The sequence below is a fragment of the Benincasa hispida genome, chromosome 11, assembly GCF_009727055.1.
Source record: "Benincasa hispida cultivar B227 chromosome 11, ASM972705v1, whole genome shotgun sequence".
In the NCBI taxonomy this organism is placed as follows: Eukaryota; Viridiplantae; Streptophyta; class Magnoliopsida; order Cucurbitales; family Cucurbitaceae; genus Benincasa; species Benincasa hispida.
Genome location: NC_052359.1, coordinates 21,768,150 through 21,781,393, shown reverse-complemented (window position 1 = coordinate 21,781,393; position 13,244 = coordinate 21,768,150). Strand labels below are relative to the sequence as shown.

The 13,244-nt window shown below is 33.9% G+C and overlaps 1 long non-coding RNA gene across 1 annotated transcript; it reads right to left on the bottom strand.

Moving 5' to 3' along the window:
* Window positions 1-3,545: 3,545 nt before the first annotated feature.
* LOC120091735 lies at window positions 3,546-12,684 on the bottom strand. The gene is made up of 3 exons (XR_005485821.1): window positions 12,456-12,684; window positions 3,735-4,473; window positions 3,546-3,630 (listed from the first exon to the last, which is right to left on the bottom strand). It is a non-coding gene; the product is annotated as an uncharacterized LOC120091735 (long non-coding RNA).
* Window positions 12,685-13,244: the final 560 nt, after the last annotated feature.

Sequence of the window (13,244 nt, the reverse complement as noted above, 5' to 3'; positions counted from 1 at the left end):
CGTGATCGAGGTGATCGTAGAGGACGAGTGCGCGGTGTTGGTGCTGTGTAGCGGTCATGTTGTTCGAGCGTTTGAGGTTGCTGTGTTCGAGCATTCGTGAGCAAGAAGCGTAGAGACAAGTCTACAAACGTGCGTAGAGATTTCTCCTTGATTTCTTATTGTATCATGTTGTAATTTCTGTAACAAATGCATAACTATTTGTTTCTGTGTACAACTGTAATTTATAATGTTCATACATGATTGTAATTTGGAATGATCTATTTCGCTGCTCATGGAAATCCTCATGTTCGATTTCCTTCAACCTACACGAACACGTTGGATCATTTTGTTTGTATCAAATACAAAGTGGGTCGTATCCATAGTGTCAGTAGGTTAAGATACCAAACCTTATCCCTATATTATAGACCCTTTAGGCTGTATCTTGAACATTGACCCCTATATATCTCCACATACAGTTCAAAACTCATAAAACAACCTTGGATGTTAGTTTATTAGATTTTGGGTTATTAAGAAAAAATAGAATACGACACAATCAATAACATTTATTGAATTAACATCATAACTCTTTATTAATGACAATCAATAATAACATTTACTATACGAGTTTTAGGGCTTAAAACCCAACAAAGTCCCACTTTAGCCAAGAGAGCCTTCGTCAATGGATTAGTAATATTGTGCTTCGAGGCGATCTTTGTGACGATCACATCTCCTCGTTGCACAATATCTCATATCAAGTGATACTTCCTATCAATATGCTTTCCTCATTTATGACTGCGAAGTTCTTTAGAGTTGGCTACTGCCTCACTGTTGTGACAGTATAAGGTGATGAGCAAGTCCATATTTGGAACCACTTCCAAATAGCTTAGGAACTTCCTGAGCCAAACCACTTCATTTGCTTCTTCACAAGCAGTTATATATTCAGCCTCCATAGTGGAATCTACAATGCATCTTTGATTGACTCTACACCATACTACACTCCCTCGTTTAGGGTAAGCACTGATCTTGACGTGGATTTCCTAGAATCCTTGTCAGTTTGAAAATCAGAGTCGGTGTATCCTATAAGGATTAAATCCTTAGCTCCATATACCAACTTGTAGTCCCTCGTTCTCCTAAGATACTTGAGAATGATCTTAACCGCAGTCCAATGGTCTAACCCCGGATTAGACTGGTACCTACTAACTATTCCCACTACATAAAAAATGTTTGGTCTAGTGCAAAATATAACATACATAAAGCTGCCCACAACTGAGGCATAGGGAACATCTCATATCCTCAACTTCTTGAGGTATCTTAAGACACTATTCCTTAAACAAGTGAACCTCGTGTCTGAAAGGTAATAAACCTTTCTTAGAATTCTAGATCGAATATTGAGTAAACATTTTATCGATATAAGTTGCTTAAGACAAAGCCAATGTCTTGTTCTTACAATCCCTAATGATTTGGATCCTAAGTACATATTGCTCCTTTCACATATCTTTCAGTTGGAATTGGGCTGCCAACCATTCCTTAGTGTCAGTAAGATTCCCTACATAATTCTCAATGAGTAGGATATCGTCCATATAAAGTACTAAGAAAGCTACTTTATCGTTGATGATTTTCTTGTAGATACAAGGTTCTTCAACGTTTTGATAAAAACCAAAATATTTGATCACCATATCAAATCTAATGTTCCAAGATATGGATGCCTGTTTCAACCCACAAATGGATTGATTCAGCTTGCAAACTTTTTACTACTGACCTTAGGCTATGAACCCTTCGGGTTGAGACATAAAGATGCTATCTTCAAAATTCCATTAAGAAAAGTAGTCTTGACATCCATTTGCCATATCTCATAGTCATAATATGTGGTTATGGATCAGAGAATTCTTAGAGACTTAAGCATAGAAACAGGGAGAAAAAAAGTTTCTTCATAGTCAACCCATTCCTTGTAGGTATAACCCTTTGCTACAAATATAACTTTGAAGATCTGTACCTTTCTTGCTACATCTCTCTTTCCTTTGTAGATCCATTTACACCCTATGGGTTGGATCTCTTTAGGTGAATCTACAAGCTCTCACACTGAATTAGAGTACACATACTCCATTTCAAGGTCTATGACTTTGACCTATTGGTCCTTGTCTATGTGATTCATTGCCTATTTATAGGACAGTGGATCTTCAACGCCATCATCTGGTATGACAACCTGAGTTTCAGTCAAACCCAAGTAATGGTCAGGTTGTATCACAACCCTTCCATTGCATCGAGGCACTCTCAACGATTGAGAAGGACAAGATTGACCAGAAATGCTGGCTTCTTCATTAACTCTTGATGAAGGACCAACTGCATCAACAACCTTTGTTGATTCTTCAGTAACTTCACTTAATACTATTTTGCTATGTGGTTTATGATCTCTCATGTGGTCTTCCTAAAAAAATGTAGTGTTTGTTGATATAAACATCTTATTTTCTTAAGGGTCATAGAACAGACCACCTCTCGTTTCCTTAGGGTAACCAACAAATTGACATAACCTTGAATGAGGTTCCAACTTCTTAGGATTTGTCACTAATAAATGTGCAGGATAACCCCAGATTCTGAAGTAACGTAAACTCAGTTTACGCCCACTCCATAACTCGAAAGGTACTTCAGAAACACTCTTCAAGGAAACATTGTTCAAGATGTGAACTACAATCTCTACTGAATACTCCCCAAAACGAGCTAGGTAATTGGACATAGCTCATCATAGAACGAACCATATCTAATAAGGTTCTATTTCTCATTTATGATTAATCATTCTGTTGAGGTATACCAAGTGCTGAAAGTTAATATTGAATTCCATGTTCTATCATATAGTCCTGAAATTCTAAATCTATGTACTCTCCACCCGATCAAATCAAAGTATTTTAATTGGTTTACCTAATAGGTTTTCAACTTCAGCCTTATACTCCTTACTCTTTTCAAAGTCTTTAGACTTTATTCCATTAGGTATAAGTAACCATACCACAAATAATCATCTATGATAGAGATGAAGTATTCGTACCCTCCTTTAGCCTTTACATTCATTGGACCACAAAGATTTAAATGTATGAGCTCTAAGGGCTTTTTGGCTCTATAATCTTTTCCACTAAAAGGTTTTTTAGTCATTTTTCCTTAAAGACAAGATTCACACGGAGGTAATAAATTATCTTCTAACTTGCTTAGAAGTCCATTCTTTACCAATCTTATACTCCTATCGAGATTTATATGACCTAATCTCAAATGTCAAAGATATGTATCATTGTTACTTCGAGAAATTCTTCGTCTTTTTGTTTGAGTATTCACAGCTTTAAACATCACATGATTTAAAAGTGTTTTTGATTCAGTTGGTCTTAACACATAAGTTGTCTTCTAGTTTAGCGAACAGATAGTCACACCATTTTTCATAATGAACACTTTATTAGATGAAAAAGAAACAAAGTATGATCGTTCAATTAAACAGGAAATAGAAACACAGTTCCTCCTCATTTTAGGAGCAATGTATAAGTTTTCTAAAAACAAAAATCTATTTTCAAAAAACAACTTAGCAGCTCCCATTGGAAGAGCTAAAATGGCGTCTCCCGTTCCAACCTTGAGTGTCATTTCAACCTCTTCGAGCTGTAGGAAGGAACTAATTCCCTGTAAAGAAGAACAAACGTGATCAGTGGTTCTCAAATCAAGTATCCAGACATTATGGCCATTTTCCACTAAACAGGTTTCCAGAACTACTAAATCATATTTACCTTATTGTCTTTCTTCTTTTTGGCAAGGTACTTAGGGCAATTGCATTTTCAGTGACCATCCATAATTCAATGAAAGCACTTACCCTTGTCAGCCACCTTGCCTTTACCTTTGTCTTTCCCAGCAGCGGGAGTCTTCCTCTTCCCTCCTTTCTTTTTCTGGATCTTCTTAGAACCAGAAGATGAGTGAGCAGGCCTAGTTCCCGAGGATGAACCCTTGTGGAACTTTTTGGAATGGGCAACATTTGCCTCTTTTTCTACTGGCCCCTTACTTTTCATAAGGGATTGATAAGTCTATAACTCATTCAGGAGGGTAGTTATGGTGTACTATATTTTATTCATAACTGCATTGCTGTGGAATTGAAGAAAACTCTTTGAAAAAGATTCTAAAATAAAGAACACCTAACTCTGCTCATCGATGATCATTTCATTCATTTCAACAACATTGAACTGGATCATCAGGTCGAGAACATATTCTCTCACTGACTGACCTTTCTTCATGCACGCATTGTAAATGTACTTGAGGGCCTCGTGTCAAATCTGAATGGACGATTGTCCAAACATCTCTTGGACAGACTCTATGATCTAACTTACAAACATCATGGCATCATGTTTCTTAGTAAGAACGTCAGGTAGACTTGCCAAGATATAGACTCGGGCCTTGTCATTGGCCTTCGTCCAGCGGTCATTAGCATCCTTCAATGCTTGGGATGCATTATGATGGGGATTGGAGGACATTCCTCTGTCAAGATGAACCACAAATCATCAATAAACAGAATCGTATTCATGTTAGATTTTTCACGTCGCATAGTTCTCTCTGGTTAATTGATCATTTTTAAGCAAAGAAATAATTGAGGAATTCATGCTGAAACAAATAAATGAACGTATTAGTTATATCTGTCTTAACCCATTACACAATTATCCAATAAATTTAGCAAAAAATACATGTAACCATAGAACCCTAATTAAACTATTGATTTAGTTTTTGCAAAGATACTTCAGAGGTTTATAGCAACAACCACCGAAGGGTGACCACCTACTCCTCCCCTGAATTGAGACAATCTCAGCTAATCACTAATACCAGAATAACTCTTAATTTTATAGTTTTTAGCTACCGTTTTTTGGTCAAGGATTCATTAACTAGCTTAATTCATCCCGTATGTGCGACCTTCTCATTTTCGGTTCCTAAAGGTACGCTTCAACAGGCTACCGAAAGGAAAGATAGATGTTGAAGATTAACCTAAGAGACCCTATCCATTATTAGAGTTTGCGTTGTTCCGACTCTTATGATCAGACCCTCGGAAGGGGTGGTCGCTCTAGGACAATACGCAGGCGAACCATAGGAATCTCGCGGTGCAACCTAATGGAGGAGACCATAGGATACGTTGACATGCGTCCCTCTTTCACTTACTATGAACACTTTCCCTATTCACCTAACTATTGACTCATGCAAATACTTTCCGAAGGGACGTCGCATCCAGGGCGATACGAAACCAAGCATGGTTCTCACGGTGTGAACTCTTAGGGACGTGAGAGCTAAATTTTGATATATTTCATATACCAATTTTCTCTCAATAAAGTATTCTAATATTTTTAGGGTTTCATTATACTTAGTTAAAAATCGACTAATAAATTTATCTAAGTCCTTTTAATTTACTCAATATAACATTTATATTGAATGATTTAACAATACTTTATTTAATTTATTAAACTCTTTAATAAGATCAATTCTTTATTGTATGCTTATAAAATATTTGCCCAATTCACCTTCTAGGTCGGTTTCCAGGTGGAGGTGTTCTATTTTCGCCAGCTTAAGTATCCCCGTCTAGATAGGACGTTCCTTAGACAAGGGTCCCTTATGGGCAGTTATTTTATAAATTTAATCTTTTAACAAAATTCATTTTAATCCTAGTAAAATAAATTAAAAGATTAACCTATTTCTAACCTCATTAGAAAAACTTCCAACATAAGTCTAGGTGAATTAATTTTAAACCATTTAAAATTAATTTGGACCTATGTTTGCATGCAACTCTTGACTATAGATTTTAATCTATCTCATTAAAAACATAACACTTATATTTTAATGCTTTATTAAAACCTATAAATTTGTGATACCACTTGTTAGCATAATTACTTTAGATCTATATTGAATAAATGAACTCTAGGATCATTCATGCCAAATTTTCAAGCATAACATACTAGATTCTATTGCAAAACTGATGGCAATTATAAGGCAGCTATTGTCTTCCTCAACCAAAACTCCAAATGCCCTAAATGAGATCTCTCTCTATATGGGATTCAAGAAAGACTTGAGTGCATATTATTTTGGTATATTGGGGACCATAGCCCTAAGTTCTCTTTATATACTAGTTCAAATATGGTTCCCATTAAACCCTAATTAACTAGGAATGAGCTTCTATCCATTAAGTCCATACTCAATTAGGAATCTAGGGTCCTAATTAATTAGATTACATAATATGGCCCAATCTAATAACAAAATGTGATAAATTATTAATCCACAACATAGCCCATACATTAATTAAACATATTATTATTTAATATGTCTAACAATCTCCCACTTAGGCTATGTCTGTGTACTTGATATAATTAAATCACATAAACTTTAAACGCGAATAAATAGGTTATTTCAATAATAGAATTCCCTTTTAGTTCAATCTGGTCCATCTCCTGTATTAGCACGGAATCAAGGCGGCTTTCGTTACTACCCTTGTAACTAAACCTTCCTTGATCATCAATTTCAATAGATTCAATGACATAGATCAAGTATGGATGGATAACATGAAAACTACATGCAAAGTGATCTAGATCATGCCTGTTTCCAACTGGTTTAAATTCCTTAGTGAGATCATTCTTTCAAAAACTTTATGCTAAATTGCATGCATGATAAATATGTCAGATAATAAAACATAAACCATCAACTTTATTCTATATAGAAAGTAAACAAAATAAGGTCAAAGAACATCCTCAATAATAATCTTCTACTAAACCATGGAATCAGAAAAGTGACTAACACCCATGTGAGCAACATGCTCATGAAAAACTTTAGGTGGTAAACCATTAGTTAATGGACCTGCCACCATAGAATTTGTTCCTATGTGTTCTATCGAAATTTGACAATTCTAAACTCTTTCTTTAGCAACCAAAAACTTCACATCTACATGCTTTGACTTCATATCGCTTCTGTTGTTGTTGGAATACATCACTGTCGACTTATTGTCACAAAATAATTTTAGCAATTTTTTTATGCCAACCACTATCCACAACCCAGTGACAAAATTTTGCAACCATATTCCATGATTGGATGCTTCATAACATGCTATAAACTCCGTAGCCATGGTAGAAGAAGTCATAAGTGTTTGTTTAACACTTTTCCAAGATACAACTCTTCTAGCCAACATGAAGATATAGCTTGAAATGGATCGCTAAGTGTCTTGGCATCCAACATAATCGGAATCAGAATACCCAATGATCTCCAAAACTTCTGATCTCCGATAAGTGAACATATAATATTTTGTTCTATGTAAATACCTCATAACTCATTTGGTTGCTTTCCAATGATCCATCCCCGAGTTACTCAAATATCTGCCTAACACTCCAACTATGAATGCAATATCTGGACGCGTATATACTTGGGCGTACATAAGACTTTTAATAGTCAATGCATAGGGAACCTTCTGCATCTTCTTAGTTTCGAGTCTGATTTTGGGGCATTGACTTAAAAGAAATTTATCACCTTTAGTGACTAGGGTATCTCCTGATGCACAATTTTTCATGCCAAATCTACTCAAAATCTTTTCAATGTAGTTCTTTTGTGACAATCTCAAAATATCTTGAGAACGATCTCACAATATTTCAATTCCTAATACAAAAGAAGTATCACCGAGATCTTTCATCTTAAAATTCTTTTTGATAAATCTCTTAGTGTCATGCAATAAACCTACATCATTACTTGCTATGGGTATGTCATCGACATATACCACTAAAAAGATTGATTTACTCCCACTAAACTTGTGATTTACACAATCTTTTACTATATTCACCTCAAAAGCAAAGGAGGTTATCATTTTATGGAATTTGTAATACCATTGATGAGAGGCTTGCTTGAGACCGTAGATGGATTTCTTCAATTTGCACACCATAGACTTTGAATTACCAGATATAAAGTTTTCTTGTTGCACCATATAAATCGCCTCATCAATATTCCCGTTGAGAAACACAGTTTTTACATCCATCTGGTGTAGCTCTAAATCAAAGTGAGCTACCAGTGCCATGATTACCCTAAAAGAGTCTTTTGATGAAACCGAAGAGAAAGTCTCTTTGTAATCAATGTCTTCCTTTTGAGTAAAACTCTTTGCAACAAGACATGCTTTATATCATTCGATATTTCCATGTGAAACCTTTTTGGTTTCAAACATCCATTTACAACCTATGGGTTTCACTCCTGATAGTAATTCGACAAGTTCCCAAATGTCATTGTCTTTCATGGATTTTATTTCCTCTTCCATAGAATTTATCCACTTTTGAGAGTTAGAGCTTTGTAGAACCTGTTAGAAGTTGATTGGATCATCTTCCATTACGACCATATCATTTTGATGTTCTTGAAGAAACACAATATAATCATCTAGAATTGCACTTCTTCTCTCTCTAATAGATCTCTAATGACATTAATTAAATACAAAATTATATTTATCTAAGTAATGTCATGCTCAATGCAAATTCCATTTTTATTTGATAAATATAACACTTATGTTAATCATTTATGAAAATTAAGCATCTACATTCATCCATCCACCATACAACAATTATAATATTGTATGATGCATGAACATGCTTAATGTAATCATACATCCTTATAACTTAACACGTATATTATGATGCATGAGCATGCTAATTTAATTATGCATCTATAAAATATAACCTTTATACTTCATTATGATGCATGAACATGTTTATCCTAAGGTAGGCTTTTTGAATCTTTATAACATACAATATATAATATGAATTCAACATTAATTTAAACATACATCCAATGCATATTAAATTAATTTAAATAGGAAAATTGGCTTTGATACCAATTGTAGGGATCAAATCTCAAGCAGAAGCATGTGAACGCCTTGCATCTCAAAAATCGATTTTTGAAGAAACAAAAACAGTGTTCTAAAACAAAACATATGAAATAACATGAGATGGAGAAGGGAAACTAAGAGGGGGAACTATTTCTTACCTTTGAAGATTCTCAAGCTTCTAGAAAGATCCTCTAAGTTTTCCAATGAACGTCTCCTCAATCGATCTTAAACACAAACGACTCCTTAATCGATCTTGAACACTACCACGAGAATAACCTTGTTATTCTTTAGGATTCCAATAGAAGGATAGGTGTATCCAACTATTAGAAGAGGAAGAGGTAGAGAGATTTCTTTGGAGAGTGTAGAGAGGATTTTCTTTTGATGGCTAGGTTAAAATTCACTAAATGAATTCATGCCCTAAAATAGATATAAGAAAGAATTTATATGGAGAAGGGTTAACCTCTTCTCCAAGTCTTTTCCAATTTACTCTTACGCTCAATTAATTAAATAACATTTATTTAATTAATTAACATGTTAATTAAATAACCATCAATATATTAAATCCAATTTAACATATATATTTAATTAACATAAATAAACACTGTATGTTTATGTACACCACATCTCTATTAATTTAATTAATAAATTCTTTATTAATCTAATTCACTTGAATTAAATATTTGAATATCATTCAAATATTTCTCTCCAACTTAATTTAAATTATAGATCACATCCATAATCAATTACATATTAATCACATCTATATACAATCTCCTCAATTTGATTTGAACAGTTTAAATAATTCATCTTTAATATTCTTTAGTGAGTTAGCAATGGGATCTGGTGGACCTGTAGATCAAAAGCTCTAACGATATATGATTAATTGACTAAACTCATTAACCAAATTAATCAATATTCATTAACTATGGGTACACTCTACTAAAGATCCACAACTGCATTCTTCTCATTGCAGATATATTTCTGTGTCCATGGATATAGACCAATAATAGCAAGTTAGTTCTTCACGAGTGTTCGTAACGCCAATTGGGTCAAATTACAGTTTTACCCTTGGGTTAACTCTGACTCTTTAAGTACTAGTGCTCTTCTAACAAACAATCTGTTTATGACCCAACTAATAAATAGAAACCCCTCTCGAGTCAATGATAAGGTTCAAACTCTAGAGACACCACTTAAGGGAACACTCATCCACTTACTTTGAAGTCATAAATGAGAGAATTCCACCTTGTATTATTATGTTCTTAGCTCCCTATTCGATCTTGTCCCCAAAATGGTAGGCTTATTGAGTTGGAAAACTTGCCACTCTCATCCATACAAATCAAAAGACAATCCCTCGTAAATAGGAGTTCATAATACACTCAGGATTAAGACTAAGTTGTCTAGATCATCCAATTGAAATAGGAACCTAACTAGTTAATGGCGTTGTATCTAGAGGTTACTATTTCGTGGTCCGATCCTATGAAAACTCATTTCATAGGATACCCCCACTCGCGTGTTACCTACACGAACGCGTTGGATCATTGTGTTTGTATCAAATACAAAGTAGGTCGTATCCATGGTGTCATCAGGATAAGGTACCCAACCTTATCCTTATACTATAGACATTTTAGGCTATATCTTGAACATTGATCCCTATATGTCTCCACATATAGTTCAGAACTAATAAGGCAATCTTGGATGTTAGTTTATTGGATTTAGGGTTATTAAAACAAAACAAAACAAAATACAATCAATAACATTTATTGAATTAACATGAATAACTTTTTATTGATGATAGTCAATTAATAACATCTACTATCTACGAGGTCGAGGGCATGAAACCCAACAACTTGTTGATAAAAAAAATGTGTTTGTATGATAAAAATGAGAATAGATATAGTCTAAGTGTAAACATATACTGTTGATAAAGTAATAAATCTTGAAGTATTCAAAGAGTCGAATCCCATAAGACTATTTATGCAAAGAAAGAGCTTTTTTATGTAAACCAAAGGGTAATCGGTAAATAAGTGATTTTAGCGTTGAATGTTGATAAAAGCAGTAAAGAAGAGTGTTGAATGTTGATAAAAGTAGTAAACAAGAGTGTTGAACATGGATACAGTTATATTTTAACCAAAAAGGCAGTGTGCCTTGAGCAATGCAACTGCATCATACTAGGACAATGACTTAGTCATAGACAAAAAGCTTCTCCTATTTGATCTTGTATCAAGTTCCTTTAAAATCTCTAAAGAGTTAATACCTATACTTATTTGGTTAATTAGATCTTTGATTAATTCACATGCAATTTCTTTATCTTATGGTGTCCCTTTATTTCTAAGGCGATGTGACATCCTATTTCTAGGCTCTTAGTCCCATATCCCTTTGTGACATCAATTTATATCCTAAACTTCTCAGCATTAAAACTTTGCTAAATTAAATGATCAGTTTAACTTAACAACATTTTTCTATAAACTCAACAAAGGAAATGCATAAGTCAAACAAGTATGAAGCATAAGCATTAATCAAGCCATAAAGTCCTAGGGTATTCATATAACTGAGTCCCTTAGAGAACTTAGCTCATGATGACTAGATTTCATTAAATAAAAAATCAAGATTATAAGATAAATGTTCAACGAGAAGAAAAAAGAAAGGAAATAATAAAAAAGAACATAAATAAATAGAAAAAAGTTGGAAATATAAACAAGCGACTCCTTCCGACCATCTTTTGATCTCCCAATCTTCCCCTAAGATGATTATCTTCTTTCGAAGATGAATCTAACCTCTCCATATGTTTCTATGAGGTAGAAGTAACCTAGAGTGCTCAAACCTCATAGGGAACTTTCTTCTTCGAAGCTTGCTGATTGGGGGAAAAGATCTCAACCAAGGGATGACTAAATTTCGTAAGTGGAGAGTGGATGGAATTTGATGGAGAATCTATGCTTGAAATGGGAAGCTTCTCCTCCATTATATAGGTGAAGATGATTGAGAAAAGACTTAAAACCATGTTGAACATTTACCCATCGTTTTAGGCGTAGAATAACAGCTTGGACCAAGAAAATAGAAACTAGAATGACTGGGCACAAATATGAAAAATTAGGGATCCTTGATGCGACTGCAATGAAATCTAGCGATGCAGTCGCATTGAACAAAAATCTTTAAAACAGTTAAAATCAATGGCAAAAGCTCATAAAATCAGCCCAAACTAGTAAAGATACACTTTAAGCATTAAAGGGCCTATATTTAATCATTTTAACAAATTTAAACCATTTACGGAGAAAATATCATGCATATAACAACTTTTACAAAAGAAAAAAAAACCAAAATAGATGGTAAGAACATGAACTTTTTAACATCTATCACTTGTGCATGACGTCGTTTACAGAGGCAATATCACAAGGCAAGCACTGCGACGCTTAATATGAAACGCGCGCGATAGGAGTATCAATGCCACATTACTCTACTAGAAAGGAGCAAAGAATAGAATTCTTGAAGAGCAAAGAATAGATTTCTTGAAGAGGTTTAGGTTTAGATTTGACGTAATGATAGGGACTATGAATTCATACTCGACTCCTAATCCAGATAAAATGTAGAGAATATGATTTTGTTCTAAAATTTTATGTTCTACAGATGTTAGACAACTAACCATATTCTTGACTTTAGTTAGATAATCTTTCATCAACAAACCTCCCTTCTTGAGCATTTGTAGTTGAGTTTTGTATTCAAGTTCATATCCTTGAATCACATAGATAGCTTTAAATTTCCAAGCAAGATAGTTATTGTTGGTAAGTTTGATGATAGAGGTTTGATTTCTAGGGTTAAGAACAAAAGGAGAATCAACTATTATTTTTTGGGAGAAAGAATTGAATCCTTTTATTGAGAATAACTCAAATACAAAGCTAAATAAAAAGGGAGAAGATCCCTTTAAATAGGGAAAATAATTAATATCCGAAAATAAAAGGAAAATAACAGCCTCTCGAGACCCTCACGTGCTTGGACTAAAAGGTCTTTTTAACTTAATTTATTACCTCTAACAGGCCTGAAAGAAAGAAAAAAAACTTTTACATAAATGACCAATTTTACCCTTAGGTTGACAAATCTTAAATTTCTCTTATCTAATGCAAATTGAGGATTAGAATGATATTTTTGGGTTGAAGGGTCCAACCAAAACCATCTTCTAGCACATAGATTTTGAAAAGTTACCTAGATTTAGAAAAAAAAAAAAAATTAAATTATCAAAATCATTCCTAACTACAGAATTGGTTTCAATTTTATCCTCAAACTTTTTAGAATTTCATTTTTAGCCTTTGAAACTTGGAGTTTATTTGAAAAAAATTCTTATAGGCCTGTCCTAATTCTTATACAGAAAAGTTCGTATCTACTTGCATAAACAAATCTAAGTCCATATATAGGGAAAAAATAATAATAAAGACAT